Source organism: Nicotiana tabacum, chromosome 3, assembly GCF_000715075.1.
Source record: "Nicotiana tabacum cultivar K326 chromosome 3, ASM71507v2, whole genome shotgun sequence".
In the NCBI taxonomy this organism is placed as follows: Eukaryota; Viridiplantae; Streptophyta; class Magnoliopsida; order Solanales; family Solanaceae; genus Nicotiana; species Nicotiana tabacum.
Genome location: NC_134082.1, coordinates 61020881 through 61041435, shown reverse-complemented (window position 1 = coordinate 61041435; position 20555 = coordinate 61020881). Strand labels below are relative to the sequence as shown.

The following is a 20555-nucleotide window of genomic DNA, read 5'->3' as shown; positions in this document are numbered from 1 at the left end:
CGCGATACCCTTCCCGCGAACACATTGCTCAAACATCACCACCCTTCACGAACGCGAAGGCAAAATTCTGTCAACCCCCTACTGGTGCTTCGCGAACGTGAGGGTCCACTCGCAAACGCGAAGGGTAAATATCTACAACAGCTGAACCTGCAATTTTGCAACTTTTAACAACTAAAAATGATCCGTTGAGCATCCGAAACACACCCGAGGCCTCCAGGACCTCAACCAAACCTGCCAACCAATCCTAAAATATCATTCAAACTTGTTCCAACCTTCGAAACGCTCAAAACAACATCAAAACACCTATTTCATCGGATTCAAGCTTAAAAATTCCAAAAACTCTAAAAACACACTTTCGATCAAAAGGTCTACCAAACCTCGTCCGAAGGACCTGAAATTTTGCACACACATCACAAATGATATGACAGAACTACTGCAACTCTCGGAATTTCATTCCGACGCTCGGATCAAAAATCTCACTATCGAACCGAAAACTTTAAAAATTCAACTTCCGTCATTTCAAGCCTAAATTAGCTATGGACCTCCAAAATACACTCTGAACGCACTCCTAAACCCAAAATCACCCAACGGAGCTAACGGAACCATCGGATTTCCATTCTAATGTCGTCTTTACACTGTTCTGACTATGATCAACTTTTCAACACTTAAGCTCTCATTTAGGGACTAGGTGTCCCAAAACTCTTCGAAACTCAAAACCGAATATCCCGGCAAATCGAAATAGCAGAAATAAACTTGGGAAAAGAAGTTAATAGGGGATCGGGGCGATAATTCTTAAGACGACTGGCCGGGCCGTCACAGGGCTTCAGCCTATATTTTACCCATAAATTATGGGTGCTTCTGGGTAAAAGTTGGGTAATATACGGGTTGCTTAACATAGGTAAAATCTATGTTTCATCAATCTCTTTCACACTCTGTCAACCTCTCAAAGCTCACGGAGACCATTTTCCAGCATCGATTTTTCAAGATTTCTCCGTCTCCTCTCCACGGACGCCTTCATCAATTTTTTTAAGGGTAACTTCTCCTCCCCACTCCCCTGAAACCTTCTTTCTCATCCTCCCTCATTTTCTTCTTTTCTTCGTTTTTTTGAATTTTTAGGTCTAGGATTGGTGATTAACTCTAAAAATAAGCAGAAGTTCTTATTTACTTTATCATCCCAAAAAGAATTCAGAATTAACGAACATATAATTTTGGTTTTAATTTGAACACCAAATTTCGTCTTTCTTTTGAGTAAGAATTATATTTCTAGAATATATACAAAAGTACTTTTATCTTGTGTTGTGAAATTCTTTTTTTTTTATAAATTGTAAATTTATGCTGTATAAAGTTATGATTTTTATGGAATATTGGATGTCATGAATAATTAGGGATTTAACTAATTTTTTACATTGCTCATGTAATAATATTTTCAGCATTTGCTTTTCTATTTTATGGATTGCAAAGAAAAAATTCTCCTTTCCCTGAAATTTATGTTTAATATTTTATATTTTTAGTTTTATGTTCAAATTCTAAATATGCGAGTCTTGTATTTTATACTTATGCTTTCTATGTTAGGCAGAGATGTCTGCAGAGGTTAATGAGGAGGCTATTGACGAGTCGTGATGTTAGTTCATCAGTCCCAACAAAACGAGCTAAGAAAAATACTTTCGTTGTTTGGAATACATTTAAAAAATTGCCTCATGCTAGTGTTGGTGAAAGGGGCAAAGTGTAATGTAAGGTATGTAAGATGATCTATGTAGTAGATTCTAAGTCTGGATCTTCAAACTTGAAGCGACATATTGATGAACACATAAATAATGCACAAGAACTTATGATCCAATTGATCAAAAAATTTATCGTAAGAAATTGTCTGTGACTATTCTGAAGCATAATTATCCTTTTAGCTTTGTCGAGCATAAAGGAAACATGGATATCCATTTGTACTTAAACCCAGCAGTGAAAACCATTTCAAGAAATACCGCCAAGTTTGATATTTTGAAAATGTATGATAGGAAAAAGAAGTTTTAAGAGTGAGCTTTCAGCGATTTCTAATAGAGTGTGTTTGACTTCAGACATATGGACTTATGTAGCATCAAATGGCTATATATATTTAACTGCTCATTATGTTTATTTGAACTGAATTCTTCAAAAAAGAGTGTTGATTTTTCGTCATGTGCCCCCTCCACATTCCGGTTCAGTTTTAGGTACTTTATTAACTGAGTTTATTAAGGAATAGGACATTGAAAAGAAGATATTCACTCTTAATTTGGATAATGCTAGTTGCAATAGGGTGTAGTTGATATTTTAAAGTAACATTTATCTTTGAGGCGTTCACTAGTTTGTGATGAAAAGTTTTTTCATGTTTGTAGTGGGAACCACATATTAAATTTAATAGTGAAGGCTGGTTTGGAAAAAGCTAATGCATATATTGTAAATATTCGAGAAAGTGTTACACATATTAAACATTCGGAAGGAAGAATTTTGATGTTCGTGGAATGCATTAAGAATCTTGGACTACCGTGCTCAAATAAGCTTCGCCAAGGTATGACTATTCAATGGAATTCTACTTTTCAAATGCTTGAAAGTGCTCTCCTCTATGAACAAGTTATATTCAATATAAGTTAGTTGATACTAATTTTAAATATGCTCTTTCTGAGGAGGAATGAAAAAGGGTAGAGACAGTTGCTAAGTTTTTGAAGCTATTTTATGATATCATTACATTATTTTCCGGAAGCAAATATCCAACCGCCAATTTGTATCTACCTAATGTGTGGAAAATTCAAATGTTGTTAGAGGAAGAAAGAAATAGTAGTGACCTAGTTATGAATGAGATGGCTACATTAATGTTAAGAAAGTTCAAAAAATATTGGAGGTCTTACAGTAGGATCTTATCACTTGCCATTGTCCTTGATTCTCGATATAAAATAAAGCTGGTGAAATTTTGCTTTTCCATAATTGATCCTGTGATTGCCAATGCGAAGGTAAAAGCTGTTGAAGATCATTTTCAAATATTGTTTAAAGAATACTTGGTACCTTCAACCTCAATTTCCCTATCGGAGGAGCATGTTTATAGTAGATGTACTAATGAAGCAAGGGATGAGCTTAAAGAGTTTGATGTGTTTGAGAACCAGTTGGAGTCTAGTAGAGATAAAACACAATTAGATTTGTATATGGAGAAGCCTAATCTTAATCGTAAAGCAAATCCAGATTTGGATGTACTTGCCTTTTGGAAGGAAAATAGACTAAGGTTTCCAAATTTCTCATTGATGGCACGAGATGTCTTGAGTATACCTATTTCCACTATTGCCTTAGAGTCTACCTTTAGCATTGGAGTTCGTATTATTGGGAAGTTTCAAAGCTCTATTTTACCTGTAAATGGCAGGCAAAGTTGTGTACTAGAGATTGGCTTTGCGAACAAGAAGGTAAATTATTATATTTATACTACAATTTTGTTTTGTTCTTTTGTAATAGTGTTCCAATAAATTAATTTTACATGTTCTTGTTTGTTTTGTAAGATTTCAATGAATCAAACACCGATGAGGATGAAATTGCGGTAGACCTTCAGCCATATCTTGATAAACTTGGTTTGCGTTGATAGGTAGTTGTGTAAAAATAGTTATGATTAGTTCGACGATCAAGAGAATTGAGCTACCAATGTTGGTTATTTCCTGGAGCTCCAACTTTGTAAGGCCTTGTTTAGTTGCTAAAGTAGTTAGGTTGGCTTTTTTGTGGCAGTACTTTGTTTAATCTAAAACTACTTTATTCATTGTAATGTTTGAAGTGACTTTGCATTTTTTTCACTTGGTAATGGCAATATGTTCCTTGTTTTCCAAATTAAAGGTATGATAAAGTTTGAAGAAAGACAAAAAATATGTGGGGCAATGTTAAATTTTTATATCATGCATTTAAAATTAGAAATGTGTAATGTTACATATTGGATCAAAAAGAAAATGAGACTCAGATTTGTTTAGTGAGGCAACGCATGCGAGTTATAAATAAATGTGAGACTGACTTTCTGTTAAAAATATAAATCAATAATGATGATTGATTTGTTGTTGCATAACAAAAATAGATAAAATGGATCATGTCCATTTTTTACCCAACTCATATTTTACCCAACCCGTATTTTACCTGTACTAATATGGACATGTTGCAATATAATCTGTTTTTAACCCGCCCAAATCCAACCCAACCCGCTCATTTGCCACCACTAATTGACCCATAAGGGTGCTCCATTCAGATGGTCTGATAAGTATGAGGAGAGCTTTCAGAATCTCAAGACTGACTTGACCACATCTCCAATTCTAATTTTTCCTTCAGCATCGGGTTCATATACGGTATGCTATGATGCTTCACGGATTTCTATTGGGTGTGTCTATATACAGGAGGGCAGGGTTATTGCTTATGCTTTGTGCCACTTGAAGCCCCATGAGAAGAACTACCCCGTTCATGATTAGAGTTGGCAGCCATTATTCTTGCATTGAATATTTGGAGGCACTATCTCTACGTATGTCTTGAGAGGTATTAACAAATCATCAGAGTCTACATCACCTGTTTAAGAAGAAGGATTTAAATTTGAGGCAACGGTGGTGGGTGGAGCTATTAAAAGACTATGATATCACCATTTTGTATCATCTCAGAAAGGTCAACGTGGTAGATGATGCCTTGAGTAGAAAGGCGGTGAGTATGGGTAGCCTTGCATATATTCCAGTTGGTAAGAGACCACTAGAATCAGTTGTTCAGACCTTGGCCAATCAGTTCGTGAGGCTAGATGTTTCAGAGCCTAGATGAGTTCTTGGTTGTATGGTTTCTCGGTCTTCCTTGTATGAGCGCATCAGAGAGCGTCAGTATGACGACCCCCATTTGTTTGTCCTTAAGGACGCGGTATAGCACGGTGATTCCAATGAGGTTTGTATTGGAGATGATGGGGTGTTGTGAATGTAGGGTTGGATTTGTGTGCCTAATGTGGATGGGTTGCGTGAGTTGATTCTTGAGGGAGCCCACAGTTCGCGATATTCTATTCATCCGTATGCCGCCAAGATGTATTAGGATTTGGGGAAATACTATTAGTGGAGAAGAATAAATAAAGATATGGTAGGATATGTGGCTCGGTGCCTGAACTGTCAGCAGGTGAAGTATGAACATTAGTGGCCGAACAGTTTGTTTTAGAGACTTGATATTCCCGAGTGGAAATGGGAGCGTGTTACCATGGACTTTGTTGTTTGATTCCCATGGACTTTGAAGAAATTTGATATAGTTTATGTGATTGTGGATCGGTTGACTAAGTCTACATATTTTATTCTGGTTATGACTACCAATTCTGCAGAGCTCCTGAATGAGATCTATATCCACAAGATTTGTCTTCATGGTATGCCCTATCCATTATTTCTGATCGGGGCACGCAGTTCACATCACGGTTTTGGACAATAGTGCAGCGAGAGTTTGGCACACGGGTTGAGTTGAGTACCGCATTCCACCCCCATACGGATGGATATACTGAGTGCACCATTCAGATTTTGGAGTATATGATAAGCACTTGTGTTATAGATTTCGGGGGTTCTTGGGATTAGTTTCTACCACTTGCGCAGTTTGCCTATAACAACAGCTACCAATCGAATATTCAGATGGCTCCTTGTGAGGCTTTATATGGGGGTGGTGTCGTTCTCTAGTTGGTTTGTTTGAGTTGGGAGAAGTTAGGTTGTTGGGTACTAATTTGGTTCAGAATGTCTTAGAGAAAGTCAAGTTGATTTAGGATCGGCTTCGTACAACACATTCTAGACAAAAGAGTTAAGCTAATCGGAAGGTTCGTGATGTTGACTATATAGTGGGAGAGAAGGTATTACTCAGAGTATCTCCCATGAAGGGTATGATTAGGTTCGAAAATAGTGGCAAGTTGAGCCCTCGATATATTGGCCCTTTTTGAGGGCTTGAGAGGATTGGAGAGATGGCCTACAAGCTTGCATTGCCACCTAGTCTATTGGGTGTTCCCCCAGTATTTCATGTTTCTATGCTTGAGAAGTATTATGGTGATCCATCTCATCTTTTAGATTTCAGCTCGGTTTAGTTAGATGGGGATTTGACTTATGATATAGAGCATGTGGCCATTTTGGATCGGCAGGTTCGAAAGTTGAGATAAAAGAATATAGTTTCAATGAATGTTCAGTGGAGAGGCCAGCTAGTTGAGGAGGCTACTAGGGAGATCAAGTGGGAGACACAGAGCATATATCCATGCCTATTTGAAACTCTAGGTATGATTCTAGACCCGTTCGATGTCGAACGTTTGTTTAATAGGGGGAAAATATAATGACCCGGCTGGTCATTTTGTATATTGTAGCCCCGTTCTCCCATTTATCATTTCTTTTATGCTTAATTATGGTTGTGACTTGCCGGGGTGGTTGGATTGGTTTTAGAGAGAATTGTGACACTTAGTCCTAAGGTTGAAGGCTTAAGTTAAAAGAGTTGACAGGAGTTTGACTTTTGTGTAGACGATTCTAGAATAGATTTTGATGTTTCGGATAGCTTCATATGGTGATTTTGAGCTTAGGTGTGTGTCCATATATTGATTTGGAGGTCTGTAGGACATTTTGGCTTGAATTGGCGAAAGTTAGAAAGTTGAAGGTTTGGAAGATTGAGAGGTTTGACTGAGAGTTGACTTTGTTGTTATCGGGTTCAGATTTCAGCTATGGGAGTTAGAGTAGGTCCGTGTCATTTATTACTTGTGTGCAAAATTTGAGGTCAATCAGAGTTGGTTTGATATGATTCGACATTAGTTTTAGAAGTTGAAAATTTATTAGTTCAATAGGCTTGAAATGGGGTGTGATTCATGATTTTGATATTGTTTGGTGTGATTTGAGGCTTCGACTAAGTTCATATCGTGTTTTAGGACCTGTTGGTATGTTTGGATGGGCTCCCGGGGACCTCAGATATGATTTAGATCAAGTTCGGCTTCATTTTGGACTTTGTTGGATTTCTGTTTTTCTGTATCTGGTTTCCTCTTTCATGATCACGAAGAAAGGGGCGAAATTGGGAAGGGTTGTCACTGGTAGGTGATAAGTGGGATTTTAACCTATTATTTGCTCTTTCTCACTTGCGTTTTGGGCCTAAAATGCGGTAAGGTATTCCTGAAAACTAATGTAATATGCTTGTTTGCAGGGATTGTTCATAATGAGCCAAAGTAGCCATGATCAACTCATGAAAGAGTAAAAACTTGAACAAAGACCAAGACTAGGCCAAGAGCTGTGGAATGCGGACCGCGACGGAAAAATACGGCCGCGAAAGTGTCAACGCGGATGCGGTCATTAATTCGCAGACCGTGAAAGGGAGAATCATAGAGGTGGTTTTTGGGCACAAACATGGACGCGGACCGCGTCAGAAAGTGGCGACCACAAAAGTACCACCGTGGCCGCAATTGGAATTCTGCGGACCACAGTTGGTAAGGTTCAGAGAGCTCACAAAGTATGCAAAATTGTTAAGAGCGGTCCGCATCAAAATTACGCGACCGCAAAAGCCTCTCACGCGGACACGGTGAAAATTATACAGTCCACGATACAAGGTTCAATCTAGTCCCAGATGTGAATAAACGCGGACCGCGGTCAAAATTATGCAGCTGCGAAAGTAAGAGTGCGGCCGTGGTTAGAATTACGCGGCCGCGAAACATCCACAGGGGTATTTTTGTCCGGAAATTTTAACTTAGTATAAATAGATCTTTTTGACATTTTTAGGTTAAGTTTTGTTTTTGCCGAGTACGTGAGACAGCTGGAAATACCATTTTGGGCGATTTTGTATTAGATTAAACTTTTAACATTATTTTTTCATCTTTTAATCTAGTATTATGGATTTTATCTTTATTTCATCTTTGATTTCTGCTATTTTCATGAGTAGCTAAACTAGTGTGGGTATTTGATGGGTCTTAAATTTTAGGGCTTGAATGTGTATGAGCTAGTAGTATTTAGCCTAGTTCTTGCTAGAACTAAGGAATTAATGGTTGCAAACACTGATTCATGCCTTTATGACTTAGTCTCTACTTGAGAAAGAGGGACTAAGTCTAGAAAAACTAGGCTAACAAGGAATTGGGATGAACTCAAGAAATTGATAGCCCCAATTACAGGGTTAAACCTAGAGATAGTAATACCCGACTTGAACTAACATCACTTGAGAAAGCCAAATTGGGCAAAATCACTCAAACTACCGAGAGGTATGGAGTGAGTACCCGAGTGTGATAGTTATACTACGACCCCAATTAATCACATGATTGTCCAAGATTCTTGCTACCTATTAGATATCCACCTAGGTGGAAGTCACTACCCTAGTCCCTTTAAATCCTTGAAAATCAACATCAAAAATATTATACTTAGTTTTAACTATTGCATGCTACAGAATAGAAGTAGAAGTAGAAGACAAACCAAACATGTGTGGAAGTACAATTAAGAGCAAAACCTGCATCTAGACTTGGATATAAACCTAACTCCAAACAAATTAACTCCCTGTGAATTCGATCCCGACCTTGTTGGGTAAAACTGCATCGACCATCCTTGCTACTCAATAGTAGTGTTGGTTTGGAACCGATCAGTAGGTTGTAATTAATTCTTCATGTTTGCAATACTGGGCACATGTTCATGAATCTTTGAGGTCTTAGGTCTTTGCGGACGCAAGATGGTTCATGAATACGTGTAGAGGAGTGGTTAGCTGGAGCGTTAGGATTCAAGCCTACACGATCGCGGTATTGTGCATGTGTTCGTGAAGAGTTAGGTTTGGTAACCATCGCATTCGCGGATGTGGCTGCACATTTGTGTAGTGTATTTTGAGGGCAGTGATCATTTGTTCTTCGCGATCGCGAGGTTGGTCCCGCAATCGCGATTCATAATGCCTGGGTAGCAGATTTAAAAACCCAAATCGAGGGGTAGAGTTATTATTTTATATTTTGAGTTGTAGATCTCAAGTTTTGACGATTTTGGAGGGATTTTCATGTCGTGGATCAAGGTAAGTATTTTTGACTTGGATTTGTTATTATTTCATGATTCCATCTTCAGTTTTAGTATTTAATTAGTGATTTAAAGTGAAGAAATTGGGGATTTTGTGGAAATTTTCACAAAATAAAAAATGGAAGTTTGGAGGTCGATTTGAGGCTGAAATTTGATGATTTTGGTATGGTTAGACTCGTAATCGAATGGGTGTCCAGAATTTGTGAATTTTATCAGGTTTCGAGGTACGAGCCTGGGATTTTTTGTGTTGAATTTTTTATTGTGATAAAGATCAAAATTTTATTGTTTGAAGTTGTTTCCTATGGCATTATTTGTTGATATTGAGTCATTTATGACTATATTCGAGTCATTTGGATGCTGATACACATGGAAAGGGCTTGTTGGAGTTGTGATTTATGCGTTTTAAGGTAAGTAACACAACTAAACTTGGATTTGATAGTGTTCAACCTTGCGAACTACGTTGTATGAAAGATATTGGGGTGACATACGTGCTAGGTGATGGGCGTGTGTGTGTCTACACCGGTGTGTTCATGGTTTGGGGAGGCCTTTCAGCTATTACTGGGCTTGTTTTAATATCATATCATGTTATCCCCGTGTTCCCTCTACTTGTTTGATTATTTGAACTGTGAATCATATTAGACATCATGTCTAGGCTCTATGCTAACTGTTTGAGGCTTGATAGGGCTATTCTTGTTTTTCTGAGTTATACACCTTATTTGCACACATGTTCTTAGTCAAGATACCATATCCGTGTATGATATCTCTGTCTCAGTATTTCTTATTTGATTCCTCACATGTTGTTGATACCGCCTAAGGGTAATTCTGTTAAACTAAGTATTTTGAATGTGCTTATCTAAGACATGAATGGGAAATGACTGAGTTTGGGCCTTAAAGTCGGTTTGGTACTGGTTTTGAGGTGATGCGCACAAAAGGCCCATATTGGGCTAAGTGATATTGTTTTGGGCCGATGTGTATACCATGCCTCATTATTGGGATAAATGATTATGATTAGTGCTTAGGCAGGATCCGCCCCTCCAGAATCTGACATGCCAACAATGGGCACAGGCATTGTGTTTCATAAATGTGCTTGACGATGGGCAGTTATGCCATGCACCCATACAGTGCTAAGTGTAAATATTTTTTGTGGATCCACTATGATATTGTTGATTTACACATATACTTGATATGTAGGCATAGAGATGTACTTTCCTTATGCTACCTGATAATTGACCTGCTTTATCTATGTTGGGCTTTCACTGTTATACTTGAAAGCGTACCTAAATTACTGAAATGTGAACAAGCCAAAGTTGATATTATTGAGCTAATGTTTCTATGGTTTTATATTCTAAACTATTTTCGGTTATTGGCATTGGCATTTAACTATTGTTCTCAGCTCGTCACTGCTTTCAATCCAAGGTTAGTGTTGTTACTTATTGAGTACATTGGATCAATTGTACTCATACTACACTCTGCACTTCATGTGCAGATCCAGGTACTTCCGGTTGAGGTGGGTTTTAGGCTTGAGTCATTGCCAGCTCTCAGGAACTATGAGGTAGCTGATATATCGACATCAGTCCTTGAAGTCCTCTTTCTATTATCGTTATCTTTACTGTTCCTTCATTCAAACAGATGTATTAGAGGATTTTGCTTGTACCTTGTTGTTCAGTAGTGCTCATATGCTCGTTGAAAATTGATTTTGGGGGTTGGTTGTAGTAGTATTTTTTGTTTTATTCTCAGATGTTTTTATGATAGTCTTCCATTGTTGAGTTATTAGACTGTGTTATTCCATTTTCATTGATATCATGTAATTGTTAACTTACCTAGTGGGTTGAATTTTGTGCCATCATGATGCGTGGGTTTGGGGTCGTGACAGCAATAAAGCTCTATACTTTGGACCATATATGATCAACAGCAAACCAGTCATCACTAAGGCATGGACAACAAATTTTAATTTCAATGCAGAGATACTGAAGACTATCCCACTATGGGTAAGACTACCCGACTTACCTCTTAACTGCTGGGAAAATGAATCACTAAGAAAAATTGGGAGTAGCTTAGGGAATCCTATTTATGAGGATGATTGCACTACCAAAATTTACTGTATCTCCTATGCTAGGATCCTTGTGAAAATGGACATAACTCTACCATTGCCTACAAAGGTGAAATTGAAGGATCCCAATGGAAGACAATTTGAACAGGTGGTTGATTATGACAGGAAACTAGTGTATTTTACCAAGTGCCTACAGTTGGGGCATAGCTGCCAGACTAGAGCTACTCATCAACCTCAGCAGATCTGGTACAATAAGCAAACATATGAATGGAAAGTAAAATAGGGTAAAGAGGCCGGAACTTCAAAATTGGCAACGATACAAGAACAAGTTGTAAGCCTACAAACGGGAGTGAACCAACAAAAGGAAAGGGTGATATAACACCACGAAAAATTTCAAAGTGTTGTAAGGCTATTAAGAAGATTAATGTGAGCTAATTATATTACTTCAGGTATGAAGGAGGACTAATAATATGAATAATATCAATTGATCCTGATAATATGTGTAAAATGTGTATTAATAATGATTTATGGTCTAAGAAGAGCCCTAATACTAAATCAAGTTGGACACTATATGATGAGCTAAAGTTTCAAATGAGTTTGCATAAAATCTAAATTCAAACAAGCACAACTCCCAATATTTGAAGATTTATGTAGTGGACGACCTATAAAATTAAAGATCTATGAGTCTAGTTTTCAATGATTCAAAGCGTTTGTCATTTGGACATTCCTATAAGAAGTTATGATCTTATTATTTAAGGATAACACAACAGCCATGCAGCTACGCGAGCTGTGCATAGCTATGCTGCCTTGTGCGTAGCTAATTCCAGTAACTAGTCAATGAAAGGGGGCTGAAGAGGAAGGGAGCGTAGCTACGCATGAGGTGCGCGTAGCTACGCATGTGATCAGAACTATAAAAGTGGCTATTTTGGGGAAAGAGAAAGGGATGGAATTTTGGACAAGAGTTTGGGTTCTAGAGAGAAGGAGGAACTCTCCCACCATGAATACACTTCAAGGTAAGTTTATTTGGTATAAGAATAATTATATAACACCATTTGATATAACATTAACATTATTATGGATCAAAATCCATAGGAAATAGGTTGAATTTTCAAGAACACTAAAACGAGAAAAATGAGATTCTTCCATCAAGAGGTGATTTATTTACTTGAGCTTCACATATATGATATATATTAGAGTATGGGTAGCATATTTATGAAGTTTATTTGAAGTTATAATGGAGTATTATATAAATACTAAGAGTGGATCTTGAAAATAATATTTTGAATGAAGAAGAAGGTGAATAGTAGTAGGTTAATATAAATGAAATTGTTTTGAGTTTTTAATGATGCCAATAGACTTGATAACCTAATTGATTGACAGATTGAAAGGGGAATCGCCATTTGGCTAAGAAATAACACTAGTTCATGAATTGGATATTCTTGAACCTGGAGTTTCAGGAGAAGATAATGAGTAGTGACTTGGTGATGTTGAGTAAATAATATTATATCATTAATAACTCCAAATGAGTATTTAATGATAAGAATAGAATTGAATATGCTAATTGGTGGACCTATTGGATAATTTGGAATGGTTGAAGGCTTGTTGCTGAATTGTGAAGCCTAAATAGATATTTATGGATATTTTCATGTTTGTTTTGATGTAGTTGGGATATCTAATAGTAGATATTGAATTGTTGGCGATATTTGAGCATTTTAATCAATTGGAGTGGTGTAGTATTATTTGGACCTTGAAAATTGAGGTAAGTTGATTATGACTTACTCTTCTTGAGGGATTCTCTCTAAAAGCATGATTTGAGTTAATACGTGATATTATTTATAAATGTGCATCCATACTTGTGGGGACAAGCCAAAAGGATGTCACCATGTGTTTCTATGTTTGCCGCTTATGAAGTGTCATGTGATTTTATAAGAATCTTATTTCCAAAACTTGTTTGCAAGATGACACTTAAGAAAAACATTATAAGTTTTATTAAAACTTATGTGTTGATAAGAGTATAGAATGTTTGAATGCAAAAGATATGTTTTCATGAAAAACTATGTCTTTTGAAATTTGAACAATAGAGCACCAATTATTGTATCTTTAAAAGATTGATGTTAAATTGCTAAAGGATTTAACATGAAAAAAGTTATTCTTTTGATATTGTTCAAATTGTTTGGATTGGCTATAAAAATCATGATTTGATAAAAATAGATCATTTGAGGCTATTAGGCTATGAATCTATTTTAATATTCAAATATTTCGAGAGTTACTATTGGAGACAACCAAAATTGGTTGGAATACTAAGTTCGTTACCGTGTGTAAAAGCACCAGAAACAGAGAAGTTGAAGCACTAGTTTGTTATTATTTCTCTCTGGATTCATACAGCTTCTTTGGATGCAAATATATACAAGAACGCTATACAATTTGATAATGATTGGGAGATACAGTTACATTAGGATACAAGTTAAGAATATCTAAAAGCTATCCCTTATCCGACTGGGAAAGACACGGTCTAATACTCCCCTTGCAAACTGAAGGAGGAGAAGACACGTTTAGTTTGGAACGTAGAAACACAAAGTGCGCAGCTGAAAGTGGATTTGTCAAGACATTGGCCAATTGATCTTTAGATGAAAAGAATTGTACCAGGATATCCTTCTTAGCGACCCTATCCCGAACAAAATGAAAATCTATCTCGACATGCTTTGTGCGAGCATGAAAAACTGGATTAATGGAGAGGTAGGCGGCACCGATGTTATCGCACCACAATATAGGAGGTTTGGGGAGGTTCACCCCAAGCTCATTAGGGATAGACTGAATCCAAGTTAGCTCGGTCCCAGCATTAGCAAGTGCCTTGTATTCTGACTCAGTAGAGGATCGAGCCACAATATGTCGTTTCTTCAAAAACCACGAGACAAGAGCATAACCAAGGAAGATGGCATACCCTCTAGTCGACTTACGATCATCTTGAGACCCCAATCCGAGTCAGTGAAAGCCTGAAGAAATAATGTGGAGGAGCGCTGAATGTGAAAATAGAATAGTGTTCTTTAAATAGCGGAGGATGTGTTTAACTGTAACCCATTGATTGACTGTGGGAGCATAAATTGGCAAGCTTTGTTGACGACAAAAGCGATGTCAGGATGAGTGAGTGTGACAAATTGAAAGGCTCCGACAATATTTTGATACAAAGTGGCATCATGGAATAGGGGAATGTCACCAATGTGGAGCTTTGAATTCACTGCCATAGGTGTAGAAAGTGGTTTACAGAGGTGCATATTAGCATTTTTGAGAAGAGAAGTAATGTACTGCTCCTGAGAGAGGGTGATACCGGCAGATCCATGAGAGACTTGAATTTCAAGGAAAAAATTCAAGGGACCAAGGTCATGAATTCAAAATTTTGCACCAAGTTTCGAGATCATGCTTTCTAGGAAGGATAAGTTGTTTCCAATGACGATAATATCATCTACATAGACTAAGATATAAACCACTACACCATGAGCTCGATAAACAAATAAGGATGTATCTGATTTTGAAGTAGTGAACCCAACAGTGAGAAGGAACTTAAGAAGGAGCATGTACCATGCCTGAGGCACCTGTTTGAGACCGTAGAGGGATTTCTTAAGTTTATAGACAAGATTCGGATATTTAGGATGTATGAAGCCGGGAGGTTGTGACATAAAGACTTGATCTTGTAGCTCACCATGGAGAAAGGCATTTTGCACATCTAATTGACGCAAAACCCAACTGTAAGATGTTGCAAAAGTAAGAACAATGTGAATGGTAGACGACTTAACAACGGAGCTGAACGTTTTGTAGTAGTCATGGCCCTCAAGTTGGTGAAATCCCTTCGCAACTAAGCGAGCCTTATAGAACTCTATTGCACCAGAAGAATTTCTTTTGATGCGAAATACGCATTTGCACCCAAGAATATTCATTGAGAGATCATAAGGAACCAATGACCAAGTGTCATTCCATAGTAATGCATCCATTTCAGATGCCATAGCAGCCCGCCATTTGTTATGTTTGGAAGCTTTAGTGAAACTGGATGGCTCATATGCAGGAGGGGGTAATGAGTTTAAGGTAGTGGCCAAATTAGAGGACGGGGGCATGTGCCTATGTACCATATGATGTGAGCACTGAGGAGGGGCTTTGTGCCTATGGATATAGGTTGGAGGAGGAAAGTTGGGGAATAATCTGGGAACATATCATAGCTACTTAAGTCGACAACAAGAGGTAAGTGAGGGGATAAGGTGTTGGGAACACCTTGGAGGGAAGTTGGTTGTAGAGTGGGAGAATGTGAAGAAGATGTGAGACTAGATATGGGGGATGGACTGGGAGTGTGATCGAGATTTAAGGAGGGGAAGAAGAGTCTCCTGAATTAATTGTAGGATGAACTAGTGAAGGTGGAGGTGATTGAGAAGGATTAGGCAACATCGGAGGAAGAACTACAATGGGAGAGTATTGGTGAATAACTCTTGATGGAGACACGGAAATTGAAAGGGAAGCCCAAGGCACGGTAGACGGGGACTGATTGGGTGCATGGCCAAAGATTATGTCTTGGTGAATGGAAAGGTGTGTTCATCAAAGCAAACATGTCGGGAAACATAGACTCATCCAGTGGATTGATCTAAGCAGTGATACCTGAGGTGAGTTGGGTTGTAGCCAAGAAACACACAAGGTTTGCTTCGAAAATCAAATTTGTGTTTATTATAAGGTCGAAGGTAGGGAAAACATAAGCAACCGAAGACCTTAAGAAAATAATAGCTAGGTTTGGAATGATGGACCAGTTTATACATAGAGAGACCACGAGTTGTGACTGAGGGAAGGCGATTAATGAGAAAAACAGCGGACTCAAGTGTGTATTGCTAGTAGCAAAAGGGAATTGAACAATGGCCAAGAAGGCTAAGTCCGGTTTCAACTACATGGAGATGTTTTCTTTCAACTTTTACTTGTTTCTCATGAGAATGAGGGCAAGAGACTCGATGAGAAATGCCAAGTTGACCAAGCACAGGTGATAAAGATCAAAATTTCTCGCCATAATCGGATTGGATTGCTTTAATTTTGGTATTAAATTGTCTTTCAACAAGGGTACGAAATTGATTAAATATTAGCAACACATCAAATTTGCGAGAAAGAGGATACCCCCAAGAATAGCTCATGTAATCATCAACAAATACTATAATATATTTGTGTCCTTGAGATGAAGAGTGGGTGTCAGACCCTGACATCGACATATAACAATTGTAAAATGGAAGAACTTTTATTGATGCTCAAAGGTAAAAACAATTTATGCGACTTGCTGAGTTGACAATCACTACAAATAGAATTAAAACTAGAACTAGTACAAGGCAATTTATATGTCCTAATAACTTGATTAAGAATTTGTTCATGAGGATGTCCTAGTCGAAGGTTCCAGCAAGATGGAGATGCCTTGATAGAGTAAAGAGCTGAGGGTGAAGTAGACTTGGAAGTAGAAGATGACCAGAGAGTATAGAGTCCCCCATCACTCTTGCATGAAAGAAGTGATGTCTTGGAAGCCCGATCCTTCACAACAAAATGGTAGGGATGAAATTCAAAGAAAACAATATTATCACGAGCAAAACATTGGATAGAGAGTAAATGTTTTGTGATAGGGGGAGCATGAAGAATATTATTTAGACGAAAGAGTCGAAAAGGGAAGGTAAGAATGGCATTACCAGTGTGATGAATAGGACACCATTACCATTACTATCATGAACTTGATCTAGTCCTTTATAATCCTCAATCTGGTGAAATGTGGTGAGATCAGGAATGATGTGGTGCGTCACCCTGGTGTCAGGGAACCAATGGTGAAAGGTGCGTTTGGAGTCGAATGCGATAGATAAGTTGTTGGATTAGTCACTTGGCTGTAACGTTGAAAGCAATTTGGGGCACTGTGGTTATGGCCATTGCAAATTTGGCACTTTTATCGTTGGTCGGTGGACTACCAATGTTGACTATATGTGGAATAATTTCTGGAATTAAATTGACCACCTCTGCCACCATGACCTCGATTGGACCTTCCACGACCTCTATTAGTATTTTTGTTGTATGAACGATCAGGTTGTGCATTCTTGTGGGCCAAGTTTGCTGAAAGATGTTGGACTGAATCTGGTTTCTATGGAGTAGAAACTAAGAGGTTGGAAAGTAACGAGCCATTGATGAACTCATGATTTAGAAGAAGACTATGCAATTTGAAAAATGTAACTGGTTGAGGTCGTGTTGATAAGGTGGTGATAATATCTTTAAATTCTGAATGTAATCCTTTGAATATGAAGATGTTCTAGTCTGGGAGACATAAAGGGCGTCCAGCAGCGGTCAACTCATCCAAAATTATTTTTGCCTTATGTAGATATTGTGTGACAGTTAGATCATCTTGCTTCAGGTTTTGAAGTTGCATATGAAGGCTCAAAATCCGAGTGTTGGATGGAGAAGACAACGCAGCCTCAAGCGCGTCCCAAACTGCTTTCGAAGTGCTTATTCCAATGGCAATGGGAAGTGTCTCTTCCGATAGGGAGGATATGAGTAGACTCAAGGTTAATTTGATCTTGCTAGATCCATACTGCATAATTAGGATTAATAGTTGTTGTTTGGGATCCATCACTTGTGGCGTTGGAAACTGAGGCATGGGATGGTGAGCGAGGGTGACTACCATCGATAAATTCATGAAGATTCTGGCCACGGAGAAATGGCAATGATTGTGTGCGCCAAAAAATATAATTTGTGGCAGTTAATTTTATGGATATAAAGTGGTGACCATGGTTAAGTGAAGTCGGAGAAGAGAAAAGAGAGGTGGAATGCGTAGTGGCGGAAGACGTTCTCGAGGAGGAAGAAGAGATCGTCATGGCTCTAATACTATGTAAAAGCACTAGAAACAGAGAAGTTGAAGAATTGGTTTATTATTATTTCTCTCTGCATTCATATAGCTTCTTTGGATGCAAATATATACAAGAAGGCTATACAATTTGACAAGGATTGAGAGATACAACTATATTAGGATACAAGTTAAGAATATCTAAAACATATCCTTTATCCGACTGGGAAGGACACAGTTTAATACCATGGAACTACACGTGATGGTGTAGGGATGTAGTTCAATGCTAAGCCAAAGTTTGTGGGATAAAGTCCTCCATTGAGAGGGAAAATGAATATTACTTAAAGTAATGAGATTAAGTTGACTCGTACGACACTACGGAAAGTTGCCAAGATAAGTAGGGTCAAATACTTGTTTCTTGGTTGATCACCTAGTAGTTGCTTATTATGTCGGTGTCGGTATAGTAATCCCATTAAAAGATAATGATTTTCGTATGTTTAGGCCTAAGGAGCCGAAACAAATTTCAGTGACTTAATGCAAAAGTGGAGATGCATCATTCTTAAAAGCCACGAAATCCAATGACCTTGGAGGAGTTTTTACCAAGTTGGTTCCACACGAAGATTTCCCATGAGGGCATTGATGCCTCTTATTGCCATGCTGACAAAGGAGAAGAAAAGAGTGATGACCTACCGTTGGCACCATCTTTGAAAAATCCCATCGAGTCCACTCCTCAAGAAGTTAATGCTTGTGAGGAAAAGGTCACGTTCACAAATGACGATCTTTTGCTAGGTGACACTCCTCATAACTGCCCATTGTACCCGGTTGGTTATATGCGCGATGAAAGGGTAAATCGGATTTTGGTTGATGGAGGGTCCTCAGTGAACATTTTAACAATCCACACTATGAAAGAACTTGGTATTCCCATGAACGAACTCTCAGAAAGTCGTGTGATGATCCAAGTATTCAACCAAGAGGGCAAAGAGCCATAGGCACGATTAGGTTGGAAATCACTATTGAAGATATGCAATCAAGTGCATGGCTGCATGTGATCGATGAGAAGACTTCATACAATGTTTTGCTTGGGAGGCCTTGGATACATGAGAATAAAGTAGTTCCATATACCTACCATCAATGTTTAAAATACTACAAGGGTGAAGTCGAGAAGACGGTAGTTGCTGATGATGAGCCATTCACTGAGCCTGAGTCACATTTCGTCGATGCAAAGTTCTACTTGAAGAACCGCATTGTGAAGGATCTAAAAGCTGATGATGGCATGAAAAGCAAGAATAAAAAGCACTCAACTAAAAGAGAAGAGGTGACTATTGGTGAAGCCAAAGCTGTTAGTAAGGAGGTATAACCCAATGCGAATAAATCTTATAGAGGGAATATTACGTCTTATGGCAAGAAAGTAAGTCAGGCGCTCCAATATGTCCCTAAAAGGAAGAAAGATGAAGGTGAATCATCTAATAGCCAAGCTAACATGCTAAAGGAGTTAACTCTTCCGGTCAAATGAATTGAGGCAGTAAAGTTGTCCTCAATGCCGCTTACAGGGTTTGTAGCCCAAAATCGTTTGCAAAATGTGGCACTCCCTAAAAAGCGAACAGATGAAGGTTTTGACCCTAATGCTTACAAGCTATTTGCAAAAGCTGGATATAATCCCAATGAGCCGTCAAAGTTAGGGAAGCTCCCATTGGAAGCTGCAACGAGGCAACCACGTGAAGGTTTGGGATACAAGCAACTGTCACCAGTGCACATCTCAATAAGAAGGACGACCAACAATTATATCACTGTAGAAGATGAATCAGCCGCTTCTAACAAGCCTTCTATATTTGATCAACTTGGAAGATCACCTGTGAAGACCTCCATGTTTGAAAGATTGGGTCCACTAAAGAAGGGGAATAAGTTTCGGAGAAATTTTCAAAGCATAAGAACACCCGCTTCAACCAAAATCCAGGAGATCTCTAAGGATTTCCAAAGTTTGGTTCCTTCTAGAATGAGGCGACAAACAAAACTTGTGGTTTCATGTGAAAAAGTACTAAAGATAAAGCCATATACTATGGTCTACACTAAGGAACGTGACGAAGATGAAGAAGTATAGGTTTTTCGTATCATATCACTGTACAAGGCGAGAATGGTGTTCCGTCTTCGATGGAGGATAATGCAAAATTGGAGCATGTTTCACTATGTTATCACATATCGTTCGACGATGGGGACCCTCAAGAAGATGAAGATGCGAAAGATGCTCCACCTGAACTTGAAAAAGGAGTGAAGACGACGGTTGATGCCTTAAAAGAAGTCAACCTTGGCACCGATGAAGAGCCAAGACCTACCTACCTAAGTGCTTTACTAGAAGTTGATGAAGAAAGCACTTATATTAAGTTACTCACGGAGTTTAGGGATGTCTTCGCTTGGAGTTACAAAGAGATGCCTGGCTTGGACCCGAAAGTAGCAGTCCATCACCTTGCAGTAAAAAATGGTGCTCGCCCTGTTAAACAAGCTCAAAGGCATTTTAGTCCGGACTTGGTTCCCTTAATTGAAACCGAAGTTAACAAACTCATCGAAGCTGGCTTTATTTGTGAAGTTAAATACCCAACATGGATTTCAAGTATTGTCCCTGTAAGGAATAAAAATGGCCAGATTCGAGTGTGCGTTGACTTTAGGGATCTTAACAATGCATGTCCAAATAATGAGTTCCCGC

The 20555-nt window shown here is 38.4% G+C and overlaps 1 long non-coding RNA gene across 1 annotated transcript; it reads left to right on the top strand.

Moving 5' to 3' along the window:
* Positions 1-876: 876 nt before the first annotated feature.
* LOC107808623 (uncharacterized) lies at positions 877-3797 on the top strand. Its single transcript, XR_001653190.2, has 5 exons — positions 877-1032; positions 1573-1735; positions 2367-2539; positions 2979-3419; positions 3513-3797. It is a non-coding gene; the product is annotated as an uncharacterized LOC107808623 (long non-coding RNA).
* The last annotated feature ends 16758 nt before the right edge of the window (positions 3798-20555 follow it).